We start from the raw sequence: 17288 nt of genomic DNA on the forward strand, positions 1-17288 counted from the left end.
AAAAAGCTCATGCCAATGTAGTATTAGAACTATATGGCCCACAGACCACACCAAGATGTCTAAAGCAACAACTCCAATTGGAAAAAAAGCAACACCGCTAAAATTGGCAAAATCTCATTAAGTCCCTGGTGACAGTGATCAAATATGCAGATAATGCAGAACAGTACCACTCACACTGATTCATTGCACATAATTCTGTCTCTGATTCACTAGTGCATTGCAGTTCTGTGTTGAATTACAGTAGATATTTATGGCTATGATAAATAGTGCATGCAATGCAGCACTGCACCATTGCACATACTATTCATTCTAACATTGTGTTGATTGCTGTTCTTACAGAGTTCCAGAATATTTTACGGTATCAACAGCTAATGAATATTTGGACACAATTGTCTTTTTTTTCTGCCCCACACTTACAATAAGCAGCATGATTTTCTTCGTTGACCTTGGATAACTTTTCCAAAGACTAGCATAAGTTGACTATAAAGAAACAATACCTCTTTAATCATTCACATTAAGCGCAGGTTGTAAAAATACTAAGATACTTACAATGGATTTCTAGCTTAAATGGAAGTTGGATAAGTCATGGCCTGACCGACCCCCTCCTCCAAAGAGTTGCAGGGGTTAGATAATTAGCGCCATGTTGCAAACACTTAGTTTAATGCACTAATTTATTGCTCACTAAATTTTGTAGCCCCAACGCCCTCACTGTGCTGGCTCTAGGCACTATTCTAGTTATAGCAGAATCAATAAATAATAAGCATGTTGTCTGAGTTTCAGAAGTTGTGCGCGTACCTGGTTTGGGAAAGCTGATATCCAATATTTATAAAACATTTCAGGATTTGCAGACACTAAAGCTTCAATAAGTCTAAAAATGCTGGATATAAACGTGTCTTCCCTATTTAGGTTTAAATTATGGAGGCATCCTCTGCTGTAATAGAAATATGGCAGCACCTACTGCAGGTGCCCATGTTCCAATGGCTCACGTTCATAACCAAAATAATAAAACGTCAGCCTATGCAATGAGCAGTCTTGATGACATCACCATTTCCTGCACTTTTTACTAAAAATAAAATAAAAGATTCTGAAAGTAAGTGATGAAAATAAAAGTTGGGAGAGACAAATAACTGAAATAATAGACTCTGAAAGGTATACTAAACAATAAACTCGGGGAGTCGCAGTGTTCTTGCATCTACTTGTTGAACATTTCTAAACTATACAATCACATAAATATTTAACCATTATGAATGTATTTTTGAATAAGCTTGATTATCACAACTTTATGACACACTTGCAGAACAGAAGAATATGTTACAAACGTGCATTTAATAAAATCACGTTTATTCACTTGTTGCATGTTCAATTACAAACCCTTTCGTATTGAAATAAAAATGTCTCTGTGTTGAAAACACATTGTGATCATAACAGTGATATTTGTGCTTCTTTCATAACCAAAAGCACATTATAACATTCCAAAGTCTCCTACCTAATCTGACACTTGCACTTTTTAGTGCTCCGGCTGGTGACACGCAACCTATGATCTAATCAGCCAGTATTTAAAACCTAAAATTATATTTCCTGTCTCAACCTGCAACTCCTACCATGATTTCAGAATGGGCTCCTTCGGGTCTGGGAGGAAAACTGCTCCCTGTAAACTGACACTTTTCAGGGAGTTCCAAATTGGCAGTAACAATGATCAGGGTGTTCAGTCTGCAGAACATCCTGTATCATAATCGAATGCCTGAGTCGAGCAGTTTAAAGGGTTTTCTTTTAACATACTTACACAGGAACTCTGTTAAGTTCCATAGAGACATGGCTGTTAGCATTTTGTAATTGCATCTGTAAAACTGCATGCAGGGATCGTAGATGCTTAAATTTCACGGCACCGCAGTATAAAAGTAAATGGGGGAAAGCTGCCGCACCTTGGAATAATTCCTTCTAATCTCACTATAAACCTTTATGAAACTGCAACATGTTATTTGAACTTCTCTCGGACATGTCCAGTCGCTATATTACTGAGTGCTCGCTTCCAAAATATTAACTTGGGGTGTAATAGCCACTTTGATAACACTAACCGTGAGTCGGTAGTGATGCCAGGCCTGCAAAAGTTCTTCCATGTATGACCTGGATAATTAGCAAAGATTGCCTCTGCCAAGCTATTTTATTTAATTCCCCTAGACAGCAGCTGAAGTGATAGATATTCGGTCGAATCCTGCTATTGACTGTTGTGTTGCTAAAATCAAAGCTCTCATGGTCAATAGTCTATTGGAAGAATTCTGTTGTCGTGCTGGGGCATATGAACTAGAGAAAACAACATTCAAAACATTTTGCGAGGTAGAAGGATATGCAGCCAGAAAGGTCGTGAGCTGAGTTACAAGGACATCCAAACGTACATACAATGGCGAAAGCTCAGTTTGCATGAGAGCTTTGATTTTAGCAATACAACAGTCAATTGCAGGATTCGACCGACCTGGATCCAGACAAAAAATTAATGAATATCTAACTCTGTAGCAACTGGAAACTAGGTTGCGAAGTCACCTTTAGAGTGTACTGACACATTAACCATCTGAGGATCCCAGTGAGTTTCCCACTCACTTCAACTGCTGTCTGGAAAGTTTTAGGGTGATACCTCAAGTGGGAGCCAAGAAAAAGGGGGTTGTCCAAAACACGCTTTCCCCATGCAATTTCCCATAGGGACTTTAGACTTGACTACATCCCAAACCGCTGGACGGAATTACTCCAAATTTAGCGAAGACCTAGATCTTGATCCAGAAAGATATCTTTTTGGTATTCTGTGTACATTTGTTAAGTAGCTCTGCAGTTATTAAAGAGAAAAATATAATTTTTTAGGGTATGGGTGGGCGGGCAGCTCCGCTCTACTGGCAGAGCTAATGGAATTTTTGGCACTTCATGTCCTCTTGGATCACGGAGTTTGCCAAAAACTTTGCTAGCCCTGCAGAAGAGCAGAGCTCACCCGGTGCACACTGCAGCCCAGATATGGGCTACACAGCAAACAGTCAATGCAGACAGTATTGCACTGTGTAGCCCATAATTGGACTGCTGTGTGCACTGGAGCCCGGGAGCCTGGGCCAGAAAGAGGCAGAGAGGATGACAAGGAGAGGAGGACCCTCTGGAAGACCCAGGTAAGTCCTTGTCTCTTCTTCTTTTTCCTTGTTTGTGCATTGCGGTGCACACACAAGGACTGTCTGAAATGGCCATGGCCTTAATTCAGGCCAGGACTGTGGGCAGTGGAAGCTACCATTTCAGGCCTCTTATGCATCATCCTGTCCTGTGTGCAGTGCACAGGAGGCTTGGCAGCTTTCGCTGCCTACGGGCCTGGCCTGAATTCAGGCCAGGGTTATTTGCAATGAAAGAAAGTTGCAATTTCGGGCCTCCTGTGCACCTGTCTGCTGCGTGTGCAGTGCACTCTGGACATGCTGGTGCACAAGAGGCCTTAAATGGCAGCTTTCACTGCCTACGGCCCTCTCCTGAATGTGCCCAATCTCGGACGCGCTAAGCAGGTTGGACCTGACTAACCAGGCCCAACTCTGCTTAGCGCTTCTGAGATCGGGCGCATTCAGGACTCCATGAGTCACGGAACTCCACCTCTGTGGAATTACACAAAGGTTTTTATCAACTCTGTGGAATTCCAGAGTCGGACTCAGTGAAGTCCACCTATGCCTAATCTATGGACACAGATCCTTCACGGATCCACTAGCAGAGGTTGTGTGGATCGGGGTGAAAAGCAAGCCCTCGATGGCTGTGCCCTGATAGAAAAGTTCCAGCTGCCATTTTGTTTGTCACTTGGGCCTGGGGTTGGTTAAAATAAAGTGCACAAACACATGAAGGGTCAGGATACTCACCCCTCCTAGGCCAAAATTGCCCCAATGTTTTTTCAGCCGATCCATGGATCTGCAGATCCCCCGCAGCACTCAATGTGACAGCCATTGTAACTTCAGGAAGGATCCTCGGATCTGAGCCAGAATGAAAAAACATACACCCACTTGCACACCAACCCATCTTCAGCCATGCACAGCGAGGGGTTGAGTGCATGTGGGGAGGTTGGCCACAGATATAACTATAACTGCATAATTTCATGGTAAAACGTGAACCTAACTATAACGTCTGTGTAACCTTTGCTTCTTCAGTGAATATATACATATTTACTGAAAAAACAAATGCTACAGGGACATTATAGTTAGGTTCATGTTTTACACTGTCAAAACAATGGAAATGCAGCATTTACAGTTATACGTATAGTTATACTTATGTTAAGAAACTATAATTTGTAGTCTAAAGTTATGGTTTTGTGCGGGTGAAATGTGACCCTAACTATAATGTCCCTGGAACCATTGTTTTTTCAGTGAATGTTTATGTTTTTTCATGTAAGTATATAATTAGTGCACATTTATACAGTCACTGCTGCTCCTTTGGGCAACCCCACACCGCTTATGCACCACATGCACCTTCGCCCGTGTGCGACAGGGATATGCTGTGTGATTTTTTTTCCCCATTGGACTTCAGATCCACGGATATTCGGATTTCTATATTTTATTTCCCTTAAAAACGCTGAAACTACTGAACAGATTTATGAAAAATTCCAAAAAGTGCTCTTTTTAGACCAAGATCTAGCTTCCTGCCAAATCGGGTCTAAATATTGCAAAGTCCCCATAGACACAGAATGGGGAAAAAGCATTTTGGGTTCCCCCTTTTTATTGGTCCTCACTCAAAAGCATTTCAGACAGCAGCTGAACTATCTTGCCTACTAATTTTGAAAATTTCATGAGGATTCCTCAAACTGTTCCAAACTTACAACCAAGCAAAGAACACTTTGTTTATGGGAAAAGCTGGTCCTAACTATATATAATTACTAGCTTTCGCCACTAGCTAAAATAGGTAGTTATAGTTAGGATCTAGTTGGCTGATGAAAAACATTCTCCGTTCACGTCAGCTGCTGTCTCGAAAGTTTTGGGGTGATCATTCAAGTGGGGGCCGAGAAAAAGGGGGGTCCCAGAATGTTTTTTCTCAATTTATTTTTTCATAGGGATTTTGAAAACTACTGGATGGAATTACACCAAATTTGGCGGGAAGGTAGGCCCTTGCCCAGAATGTGACATTTTTTGTGATTTGGTGTGAATCCATTCAGTGGTTTTCTTGTAATTAAATGGAAAACAAAATTTTATTTATAGGGATGCAGATTTGTCGTGACTCCTATGCAAATCTGAGTGCGAGATGGAGCAGTGTGATTGGCTGGCCACAAGCTGTCCAGGAAAGTTGTGGCCACCAATTTATCAACCAGCAACGGTCCTGGGTCTGGATTTTCACTGAGAGATTATTAGAAGGGGTCAGGGTAGAGGTACTCTGACCCCATGGGGGTAACAAATTGATTTGTGGGGAACACATTATGAGTTAAAAAAAGTTAAACCCTCTTTTTGGTTTTACAATCTTGGAGAGGCGACTCTGTTGTGGCGTTCAGCACAGCCCCCAATGTAATGTTGCAATGGGGTCGGGAATCCTGCTGATAAAGAACAAACAAATTATATATATTCACATACTCACTGTTGCACACACTGTCATAACCACTACTCAGACAGTCACTCAACCACTGACCCATTGAAACCCTCATGCACCCACTTACAGACCTGGGCAGACACTGACACCCATTAAGACACTGATACATGCAATCTCACACCCAGACTCTCACAGCCATTCTAACCCCAAGTACGCCCTCTCACACCTATTCTCACAACCAGAGAGACAAGTTGCAGTCAACTCCTGCCACGATGGCCAAAGGGCTGCGCATAGCATTGGGGTTGGGTCATTAAGTGGGTTAGCCCAAGGGTCTGCCTGCAGGCCAGACCTTGCAGGCTAACCCTGTCCCATACGGGCGAAGGTCGTGTACAGCGCAAGGTTGAGTGCTTATAGGGAGTTGGCCTCAGGGCACTAGCCATAGAGGAGGTCCTTTGACTAACCGCAACCACACAGGGCCAAAAGCCATGCGTGGTAGTGGTTGGATTAACATATAGTAATGAAAATGACTATACGTTAAAAAAACCTTAGAAATTCACTGAAAAAAACAAATGTTACAGGGACGTTATACTTAGGAAATAGAATTTTAAAAAAGTATAGAAATTCACTAAAAAAACAAAGGTTACAGGGACGTTATAGTTAGGCTCACATTTTAAACGTGCAAAACCATAGAAAATCAACTGTTACAGCTAGAGTTATCTCAAGTAACTAAACTTATGCCCTAAGATAAATATAACTCATGCCCTCGCCATGAACTGCTAATTACTCATAATATTTACAGTAAAAAATGTTAATGAAAAAACTGTGCATGGCGGGAGCGCGAGTTATAGTTACCTCGCTCACACCTTAGCGCAGTCCAATAATGTGATTTTGGGACATGACCAGATCATATGATAAAAGTCTGTGGGAGCATGTGAAGAGTGGAATCATGTGTGACTAAGAAGGAGTCTCGCCTTGTATAGTCGGTCCGGAATAAGGTAGGCACAGTAGAGAAAGCAGGTCTGCACCAGGTGCTGGCTGGAGGATATTGTTATGACCCGATGGGCCATTGTTGCGTCTCGCCCGTCCTCATCCTCCAGAGGTCTCAGCCAACTGTCCTATCGAGTCCAAAAGTGGCTCAGTGTGTCAAGGGCACTGTTAGACTTTTCATCCTTGGCGTGGTCTCCCTTAACTTTTTGCCTCTGTTCCCCAGGTTGTTGATGTGTGCTGGACTATGATTTTACTGTTTTTGGTACTCTGGGCACTTTACCACTGCTAACCAGTGCTAAAGTGCAAGTGCTCCTGTTTAAAATGTGTACGTAATTGGTTCTCCATGATTGGCATATTTGTTTTACTGTTAAGTCCCTAGTAAAGTGCACTAGAGGTGCCCAGGGCCTGTAAATCAAATGTTACTAGTGGGCCTGCAGCACTGGTTGTGCCACCCACACAAGTAACCCTGTGATCATGTCTCAGACCTGCCACTGCAGGGTCCCTGTGTGTATTTTTACACTGTAAATTCGACTTGGCAAGTGTACCCACTTGCCAGGCCTAAACCTTCCCTTTTCATACATGTAAGGCACCCCTAAAGTAGGCCCTAGGTAGCCCCAAGGGCAGGGTGTAGTGTATGGATAAGGTAGGACATATAGTAATGTGGTTTATATGTCCTGACAGTGAAATACTGCCAATTTCGTTTTTCACTGTTGCAAGGCCTGTCTTTCTCATAGGATAATATGGGGGCTACCTTTAAATATGATTAAAGTGTAGATTCCCCTAGAGAGTAGATGGACATGTGGAGTTTGGGGTCCCTGAACTCACAATTTAAAAATACATCTTTTAGTAAAGTTGATTTTAAGATTGTGCGTTTGAAAATGCCACTTTTAGAAAGTGAGCATTTTCTTGCTTAAACCATTCTGTGACTCTGCCTTGTTTGTGGATTTCCTGTCTGGGTCAGTTTGACAGTTGGGTTGTTTTTCACCTCACACCAGACAGTGACACAAAGGGGTCTGGGGTGTAACCTGCATTTCCTGATTAGCCATATCTGCTAGGAGGGAGGGGTGGAGTGGTCACTCTCATCTGAAAGGACTGTGCCTGCCTCTGACAATGCCGGCTCCAACCCCCTGGTGTGTGTCTGAGGCCTTGCCTGGGAAAGGCAGGATTTCACAAGTAGGTGTGAGTCCCCTTTGAAGAAAGGTGACTTCAAAGACTAAAATGGGTATAAGAAGGGCACCCAAATCTACAGACTTTAGAAACACTTCTGGAACCAAGAGGAACCTCTGCCTGGAGAAGAGCTGATAGCTGAGGAAGAAGTGCTGCCCTGCCTGTGACTGTGCTTTGTGGAGCTTTCCTGCAGTGCTGCTTCTGCCAGAGTAAGAGGGCAAAGACTGGACTTTGTGAGCCTTCCATCTTGTGAAGAAATCTCCAAGGGCTTGAGTTAGAGCTTGCCTCCTGTTGTTTGAAGTCTCAGGGACAGCAAAGACTTCTCTCTGCCAGCACCTGGGGTCTCTGGAGAGACTCCTGCTCTGACAAGTGGTGCCCTATCCAGTCCCTGGGCCCTTGAAAGAAAAGCTGGTGGAAATCCAAGGAAATCGGCTTCGGACGACTCCAGACCAATGCCGCTGCTGAATCCGGTGACGCCGCCTGCACCCGACGCCGTGACCTTCGCTGGAACGCGACGCTCTTCGCAGGCCCAACGCCGCTGCAGCCCCGCTGAAGTCCACAACTCCGTGGAAGTCGCCGCACCACATCGGGACAGACGCCGCTCGAAGTGCACGGATTCAACGTTTCGCACAGACGCCGTGATCCCCGACTTCGCGCATCAGCTTGTTTTCACTCTTCACCAAAGGTACTGTACTTGGGGGTCTGCACGACTCCGTGTCCGGCGCCGCTGGTGTCGGCTTGTTGGGAACGACTCCGTCACGACGCCGTGTTAACATCTCATCAAAGCATTTTTGTTTCTAAGCGCTATTTTTGAGTTTAATCTTTAACAATTCATAACTTGACTTGTGTATGTTGGATTTTTGTCGTTTTGGTCTTGTTTTGTTTGGATAAATATTTCCTATTTTTCTAAACTGGTGTTGTGTCATTTTGTAGTGTTTTCATTAAGTTACTGTGTGTGTTGGTACAAATACTTTCACCTAGCACTCTGAGGTTAAGCCTACTGCTCTGCCAAGCTACCAAGGGGGTAAGCAGGGGTTAGCTGAGGGTGATTCTCTTTTACCCTGACTAGAGTGAGGGTCCTTGCTTGAACAGGGGGTAACCTGACTGTCAACCAAAGACCCCATTTCTAACAGGCACTGATAATCAAGGTGTGGTATATCTGGGAAACACCCTCCTTTCCTAGTTCGCCCTTCAGGAGCTTGGCCTTCATGGGGCTAAATTCAGGGAGGGGCATATCTTGTGCTATCTGGGTATATAGTGTGTGCCATAATCGCAAGTATTTATAAAATTGTGATGTAGAAAGTGCATATGTAGCTTGGAGCTCCTGGAAGGAGCATATCTGCACACTGATCCATACGTCGTCCAGTTGCATAACACCAAGGATCTCCCAACCTGCAAACCCTTCCAGTGTTGCCACTTCCCCTAGTTACGTACCCTGCCACAGAGGAGTCTGGAGAATGAGCTTAGAGTCCCATTTAGTGTGGCAGAGCACTGCCCTCCAGGTAAGGGAGACCACTCAAGACACCCTTGGGATTGCAGTGGGAACAGGAGCACCATCTCACATAGCCCTGATCTGGGGCAACCCCAACAAAGTCATCTCCACCTGATAGGTAGGGTTAGATCCACCCCCGTTGGACCAGTCATTGGTCACCAGGAGTTGGGAAGTGAGGTAATAGAGATGGAGGTTGGCTATACAGAGGCCACCATTGTATGGTGCCCGCTGACATTAAGTAAGCATTAGTCTTGACCTCGAGGTGTGTCGGAGAAAAGAAGTCACCACGGAATACATTTCTCGGAACCAGCGGCAGGGCAGTAACTGCGGAAAATTTTGAAAAACGGGCAAAAACCTTGGCAGCACCATCATTTTATATAGAGCAATTCTGCCCATCATGTTCTGTGGCAGATATTGCCATTTCCCAAGGTCCTATTTGATTCTACGGGTCAATGGAATGAGATTGGGGGACAAAGCAAGTTCAGGGTGAAGCGCTACTTGTATACCTAGTTAGCGGAAGTACAGGCATCATACACATTGTTTGTTTGCCAATCCACACAATTTTGTGATTGTGATAGAGGCACTAAAACCGATTTGGCCATGTTAAGTCACAGACCAGATGCCTCTCCAAAGATATGGAGGATCTGAAGACAGTGAGGGCCACTCGTTTCTGGGTCTGCAAGAAACAGAAGGACATTGTCTTCATATAATGCAATTCAGTTTTTGTGTCTTGTATCCCATACCTATCCCTGTACCTGCACATCGCAGTGGAGGAGTCGTGCAAAAGTGTTTCAATTGTGAGCGCAAAGAGAAAGGGGGATGCGGCAGCCCTGTCAGGTCCCACGTCATATGCGGAACACGTCAGAGACCACTCCATTGATTTGTACATGTGCGGTTGGGTTAGAATAGAACATTCAGACAAAGCTGCAGAATCGGGGCCTGATTCCGACTCTCTGCAAGACTCGCTCACGATATCCCCAAAAACTGTATTGAAAGTCTTCTCAAACTCTATGAGCAGCAGAGCTAGCTGAGGTTTAAGTGATGGCGGGGGGGCAACATGGAGATGCCAGAGGCAGTGCCTTGCGCTTCTGATGGGCATAAACCTGCATTGGATCGAGTGAATAAAGGTTTTGAGGACCAGTTTGAGACGTGTGGCCAAGATTGTTGCAAAGACCTTAACCTTTACATTGATTAGAGAGATTGGGTGGTAGTCTGTTCAGGAAGCAGACTGGGGCTGTGTCTTTGGAATTAAAGCAATGGTTGCTTCATCAATTTCGGGAGCGAAGGAACCAGTCGCCAACGCCTCTTTGTAGAAAGCGAGCAGTCTGGTGAGAATCTCTCTGAATGTGGTATAAAACTCTGTGGAAAACCTGTCAGGTCTGGGAGTCTGCCCAGATGCCATAGCCGAGATAGCTGCGCTCACCTCTTCTGCTGTTGGGGTAGGTTCAGCATATGAGTCTCAGACTGCGACGTTCGAGGAAGGGACACCTTCTCCAAGAAGTATGGGTCGAACTTAGTCACCGACCAGGCAATCAAGGCATGAAGGTAGCTGTAACATGCGGCAAAACCTTGGGCTATGTCATGAATGGTGCATTGGAGACAGCTGCCACCAGCAGATATTTCAGGTATAACCCGACTCGCTAGGGGTTGAGTGGATAGCCAATACAGCAGATTACAGTTATCATCACCCCAGCCATAAACCCTGGCCGTCGAGGCATGCCAAATTTACTTTGCTGCCTCGAGCGACAGAAGGCGAATATCTGCACGGATCAGCTTGAGCTGCCGAAGAATTTCACCTCTGGGGATCGGTGGAAAGTCACGCCTCCAAGCGAAGAGTGCGAGCCTGTAGCTGAAGAAATCACTGACTTTGGTTCCGCTCATTCTCTCTGATCTTGCTTTTAGCATGGCCTCTGATGGTGGCTTGACTGGCCACTTATAGGGTTCCAGCTGATTGTACAGTGCCATCATTAGTTTGAAAATAAGGCTTCAGCTTGTCTTCTAGTGTCTGTGTATATCCCATCTTGGAGGTACCAGGCGTTAAGCCTCCACATGGTACCTGGGGCATTACTGGTCAAGCCCAAGTGGAGGAGAACTGGAAATGGTCGGCGAACATTCTGTGGCTGGCATAAAAATAAGGTCAATGCACGAGTGGCTGTGGTGTGCTGCCGAGGTGTGGTTATTTTGTTTCTGTCTGGGGTCCTCATTCTCCAGGTATCACAGAGACCCAGAGCAGACACCCAACTCGAGAGGTGGCAAACACCAGTGTGGCGCTTCACAGAGGGAATGCCGGTGGAGTCCAGTTCCAGGGTAGGGCCCACGCTGAAATTGCCTCGTACCACAGTGGGACCACAGGAAAGTGCCAGTATCACCACTGACAGTTCAGTTAAAAAGGTGTCTAGGGTCATGGGGGATCATATAGACACACAAAGCTTATGGTTTTCCCCTCAGCACTCCTGGTTAGGGCAAGATAGTGGCCTTGAGGGTCAATCACCATTTGGGTGACGTTCATGGGGAAGGAGCGACGGAGTAGGAACGCCCTCGCCACGGGATCCTCTAGCATACTCAGAGTGGTAGTCTCTATTGTAGCCCATACAGAGCAGGAATGTACCCATTAGGTGTGTCTCCTGGAGCATCAGGACGGAGGGGAGGAACTGATGGGCAGAACGCAGGACCTTGGAGTGCTTCACAAGGTCCAGTAGCCTGTTAACGTCCTGTGACATAATGTGAAAAGCCATCACACTCAGGTGAAGGAGTGGTGTGAGATCGGGTCAGCGGGTTCACACGAGAAATTGAAAGGGACCACCCATGGAGCATTGCTCATTGCCTGTGCAATCTGTCAATGTACCTAGTTTCACAGGCGGAGCAGTGGTCCCCATCTAAGTATCTGAGTGTGATAAAAAACAATAAACAAAACACACCCATAAATGTAACAGTAAGAAAACCCTTCATCCAACCACTCCACCCCATACTTCAACCCCAGAAGCATCTGTCACCCCCAAACTTCCAGCTTAAGCAAAAATCATCATGTAGACAGGTGTGGAGTGGTGAACCCCTCCTTAATACAGGATCTATGACTTCCAAAAAGTGAACTAGAACATAATGAGTCAGTGTCCCCCTGCTGCGGGGAATGTGGGTGTAACAGCGGTTCACAGCATGGGGCTCAGAGATAATTCAGACACAGCCTCAGGCACATGTTGAGGGAGTCATCCCCCACAGTTCTCTTTGATCTTGGCTTAATAAGTTGTCAATCTCTTCATTGGGGAGAGGCAGGCCTAAGTGTCACACTGGTTGCTCTGGAGCATCAGGGCTCATGGAGGGCGAGCTCACCCATGAGGTGCAGGGCCCTGGTGGAAGTCGGTTTGAACTTTTTTTTGGTTTTGGGCAGCATCCACTTTCACCACTGCAGGGACCACTGTCGCAGGGTGAGGGCAGTCGCCCCGGTCACTGGACTGCTCTTGTTCAGTAAGCCAGTCCCGGGCACTCTCTGGGTTGTCAAAAAAGTGTGTTTTGTTGGCATGGATCACCTCAAGCTGGGAACAGAAGCATGTAGGAGATAATAAGCACTTTAAACTTCTATTTGACTGCAGCATAGGAGTTTTGTTGCCCCTGCACCTCTTTAGTGTAGTCTGGGAAAATAAGCATCTTTGATTCTTGATACCTCAAGTCTGGGAGAGATTGGACTTCCCTCAGGATGGAGTTCCTGTCTTTAAAGTTAAGGAAACAGGCAATCATAGGCCTGTGTGGGGGTCTTGGAGGTGATTTAGGTGTCAGGGTCCAATGTGCTCTTTTGCCAAAGAACCAAGGGACAGGTTGTCAGAGAGGATCCAGGATTTTATCCAGTGCTCCAAGAATTTGGCAGCCTGTGCCGGCTCCACACCTTCCAGAAACCCTACAAATCGAAGATTATTGTATTGTGATTGTTTTACAGCATCTTCTGCATGATGGTGAGGCTCCGCTGAGAGAGGAGGTAGGAAACCTTTGCCTTTAGTTCAGATACATCATCCTCCAATGTACACAGGCAGCTCTTGGCCTCAGTGAGTCTGCCCAGCGCACTGTTCAGATCTTGGTGCAGGAGGGCCACATCAACGTGAACCTCACTAATTGTAGTCTTAAAAGCTTCCTTGGATGTACGTTTGGCATGCACAGAAATTAAGACATTCTAGGAAGTACGTAATGGATTATCCATAGAAAAGGACAATGTGTTGAGTGGAGAGAGAATTATATCACCCAGAAGATTGAGGGAAAGTTTAATTAAGCTGTGCCATGATGGACACTTGGGTATAGTTAAAAGCAAGAGAAGAATTAAAGAAGTATATTGTGTCCTGGTCTAGATGTGGAGGTAGAAAGAATTGTCAGACAGTGCAGCTTGTGTATGAATGCAGATAAATCTCAAACATTAATGAGACTAGGGCGGTCATTCTGACTTTGGCGGGCGGCGGAGGCCGCCCGCCAAAGTCCCGCCGTCAGAATACCGCTGCGCGGTCAGAAGACCACCGCGGTAATTCTGAGTTTCCCGCTGGGCTGGCGGGCGACCGCCAGAAGGCCGCCCGCCAGCCCAGCGGGAAACCCCCTTCCATGAGGATGCCGGCTCCGAATGGAGCCGGCGGAGTGGAAGGGGTGCGACGGGTGCAGTTGCACCCGTTGCGAAGCAGACACTGAAAATCTTGGTGGGGCCCTGTTAGGGGGCCCCTGCAGTGCCCATGCCAGTGGCATGGGCACTGCAGGGGCCCCCAGGGGCCCTGTGACACCCGTTACCGCCAGCCATGTTCTGGCGGTCAAAACCGACAGAGCCAGGCTGGCGGTAAGGGGGTCGGAATACCCAAGGTGGCGCTGCCTGCAGCGCCGCCATGGAGGATTCCCCAGGGCAGCGGGAAACCGGCGGCACACCGCCGGTTTTCCGTTTCTGACCGCGGCTGTACCGCCGCGGTCAGAATGCCCATGGGAGCACCGCCAGCCTGTTGGCGGTGCTCCCGCGGTCGTTGGCCCTGGCGGTCCATGACCGCCAGGGTCAGAATGACCCCCTAGATCTCCTTCTCTGGGCACTGCGGCCCCTCCCGCTAGCCCAGGGCCTGTGGTATACTGATCAATATGGGCTTGGGAGGATGTTGGGCGAGTGGTCTTACCTTTCCTCATGGTAGCTGAGTCCACTTGTCCTTATGGGTGCAACAGCGCGGGCAGCCAGGCACCCATCCGAAGTGCCACCTCACAGCACAAACTGGGGCTGTGACAGGGTGGGAGGTGGGAAGCATTAGAGCAAGGTGGAGACAGGTCTTCCCACTCACCTTTTCCAGTGGGTGGCGCCGGGTGGCCTTACAACCCGGAAGCGATCTTCCAGGGACAGGTAGGTATCACCCAGCCATTGGAGTCACAGCTGTGGCCAACAACCAAAGGCAGTGGTTGTGGCCACTCTTCAGGCTTCGCCACATCCAGTGCAACAGATGGAAAGTGGGGAGCAACTCAGTCACAGCAAGCAGGGGCGCCAGGTTGTCCATGTAGGGTGGGGGGCTCCACCTCTCCTCTGGGGCCACAAATTTGTGCCTGTACAGGTCGTTTAGAGGGCCCGCCATATGCTTAGCAGCCTCAATTGTCTCAGCCACCACTGGGAGCCTCCGCCACTTCACTCAAGTCACGCTTGTGCAGATGGTGGCCAGGTATAGGGTAAGTTCAGCGGAGGGTACAAAATTCTGATGCAGTGGGGACCCCTCTGCATCACTAGGGCTCCTCACTAACAACGCGGTCAATGCAATGCTATGCATTGACCACGCTGCCATTACCACAAATATGGTTTTATTACACATGAGTTTAGCACGCGTGCCTTTACCATGCATATGCGTGGTAACGGCAGAGAGAGGGGTCCAAGGGGAAAGGAAGGAGCAGTGACCAGAGGAGAGAGAGGTAAGTGGGGCTGGGTATGTGGGGGTTGGCGAGGGTAGTTTTTTTAGGACAGGGTTGGAGTAGTTTTTAGGAACGGGTGGGGTAGGTTTTAGAGTTCACGGTGGGGGCTCCGGGGTAGTTTTTAGGACAGGGTATGTTTTGGGGTTTAGGGCGAAGTGTAGGATGACATAGTTTTTAGGGCAGGGTAGCTTTAAGGGTTTAGGGTGGGGTTGGGGTAGTTTTTAGGACAGGGCAGAGTAGGTTTTAGGTCAGGGTAGGTTTTAGGATTTAGGGTGGGAGGTAGGGGTAGTTTTTAGGACAGGGTAGGGTAGGTTTTAGAACAGGGCAGGGTGGGTTTTAGGGTTTAGGGTGGGGTAGTTTTTAGAACAGGGCAGGGTAGGTTTTAGGGTTTAGGGCGGGGTAGATTTTAGGAAAAGGGCGGAGTAGTTTTTCGGACAGGGTAGGTTTTAGGGTTTAGTGCGGGGGTCGGGTAGTTTTTAGGACAGGGTGGGGTAGTTTTTAGGACAGAGTAGGTTTTAGGGTTTGGGCGGAGTCAGGGTAGTTTTTAGGACAGGGTGGGGTAGGTTTTAGGACAGGGCAGGGTAGCTTTTAGGGTTTAAGGCGGGGGTCGGGTAGTTTTTAGGACAGGGAAGGGTAGGTTTTAGGGTTTAGGACGGGGTGGGGTCATTTTTGGGACAGGGTAGGTTTTAGTGTTTAGGGCAGGAGGTCGGGTAGTATTAAGGAGAGGGTAGGTTTTAGTGTTTAGGGTGGGAGGTCAGCGTAGTTTTTAGGACAGGGCATGGTATGTTTTAGGACAGGGCAGGGTAGGTTTTAGGGTGGGGTTAGGGTAGTTTTTAGGACAGGGCAGGGTAGATTTTAGGGTTTAGGGTAGTGGCAGTGTAGGTTTTAGGGTTTAGGGCGAGGTAGGTTTTAGGACAGGGTAGATTTTAGGGTTTAGGGCAGGGGGTCGGAATAGTTTTTAGGACAGGGTGGGGTAGTTTTTAGGACTGGGTAGGTTTTAGGGCAGGGGTCAGGGTAGTTTTTAGGAATGGGTGGGGTAGGTTTTAGGACAGTGCAGGGTAGCTTTCAGGGGTTTGGGGCAGGGGTTGGGGTCGTTTTTAGGACAGGGTGGGTAGGTTTTAGGGTTCACAGTTGGGAGGGGTATTTTTTAGGACAGGGTGGGGTTGTTTTTAGGACAGGGTAGGTTTTAGGGTTTAGGATGGGGGGCCAGGGTACTTTTTAGGACAGGGTGGGGTACGTTTTAGGACAGGGCAGGGTAGGGCCAAAGGATTAGGGTTCAGGTGCAGTTTTAAGAGCTTGGGCTTGTGGAGTATGGTGTAAGGTGTAGGGACTAGGGTGGGGGAGAATATACTACGCATGTTCCTTTCACAAACATGCTTTTACAATGAAATTCGTTGTAAAGGCATGCATGGTAAAGGCATGTGTGGTAAAGATGCAGTCGTTGTAGAGACCACGTTGGAAAGGCATGCGTTGTTCCATCATACATCCATAAAACTAACTTATAGGCACTGCAAATGAGTCGATAATAATGATAACAATAATGATGACACGATTTATTCATAAATGGGATAATCTACTACACAAAGGTACAATATAGGCAAGGTCCTTGCAAGTAGCTGAGGAGTTCCATGGCAATAAATCGGCATAAAAAACAGGTATGAAAATTAAAGACTAGTAGGTTTAGTAGGTCATGGACCTCCCTGATGACTTGTTATATTCCTATAATGTCACCACTTATTCGAGTGTGAGTTATGGAGTATTATTCTGACCTGATTCTGTGATCTTGTGCATGGCCTTTCCTTTTGCACAGTGCCACCTTCACTGGAATCCATCTAGACAGGTTGCGTGGTTACCATTTGCAGGCTGTGCCTCCTCAAGGAGCCATCGTCCCTGGAACCTTTGTCCTCAGAGTCAGCGGCACCTCAGACCTTTCAACACCAATATACGCCTCTTTTGTATGTCCCTCTGATTGTGGGTGAGATCACATTGAATGGGAGAAGAGTATTGCTACCTCACTACTCACTTGTAAGAAAACATTACAAGCAAGCAGTAACATCATTTCCTTACAACAAGCGCATTCATGCACCTGCAACAATAAAATCAGGAGTGGCATGTTAAAGGGAGATTTACATCTTCCACAGACTATAATTCTGTTAATAATTATCATAAAACGAATGCTACTACGACTATTACTAGTACAACATATTATTATTATTATTATTATCACTGTTGTTGC

The 17288-nt window shown here is 46.8% G+C and overlaps 1 protein-coding gene across 1 annotated transcript in view; it reads left to right on the top strand.

Annotated features, from left to right (window-relative positions):
* LOC138284184 (aminopeptidase Ey-like) overlaps positions 1 to 17288 on the top strand; it is a 663484-nt gene that overhangs the window by 642329 nt on the left and 3867 nt on the right. The window lies entirely within an intron of this gene.

This window comes from Pleurodeles waltl, chromosome 3_1 (genome assembly GCF_031143425.1).
Source record: "Pleurodeles waltl isolate 20211129_DDA chromosome 3_1, aPleWal1.hap1.20221129, whole genome shotgun sequence".
In the NCBI taxonomy this organism is placed as follows: domain Eukaryota; kingdom Metazoa; phylum Chordata; class Amphibia; order Caudata; family Salamandridae; genus Pleurodeles; species Pleurodeles waltl.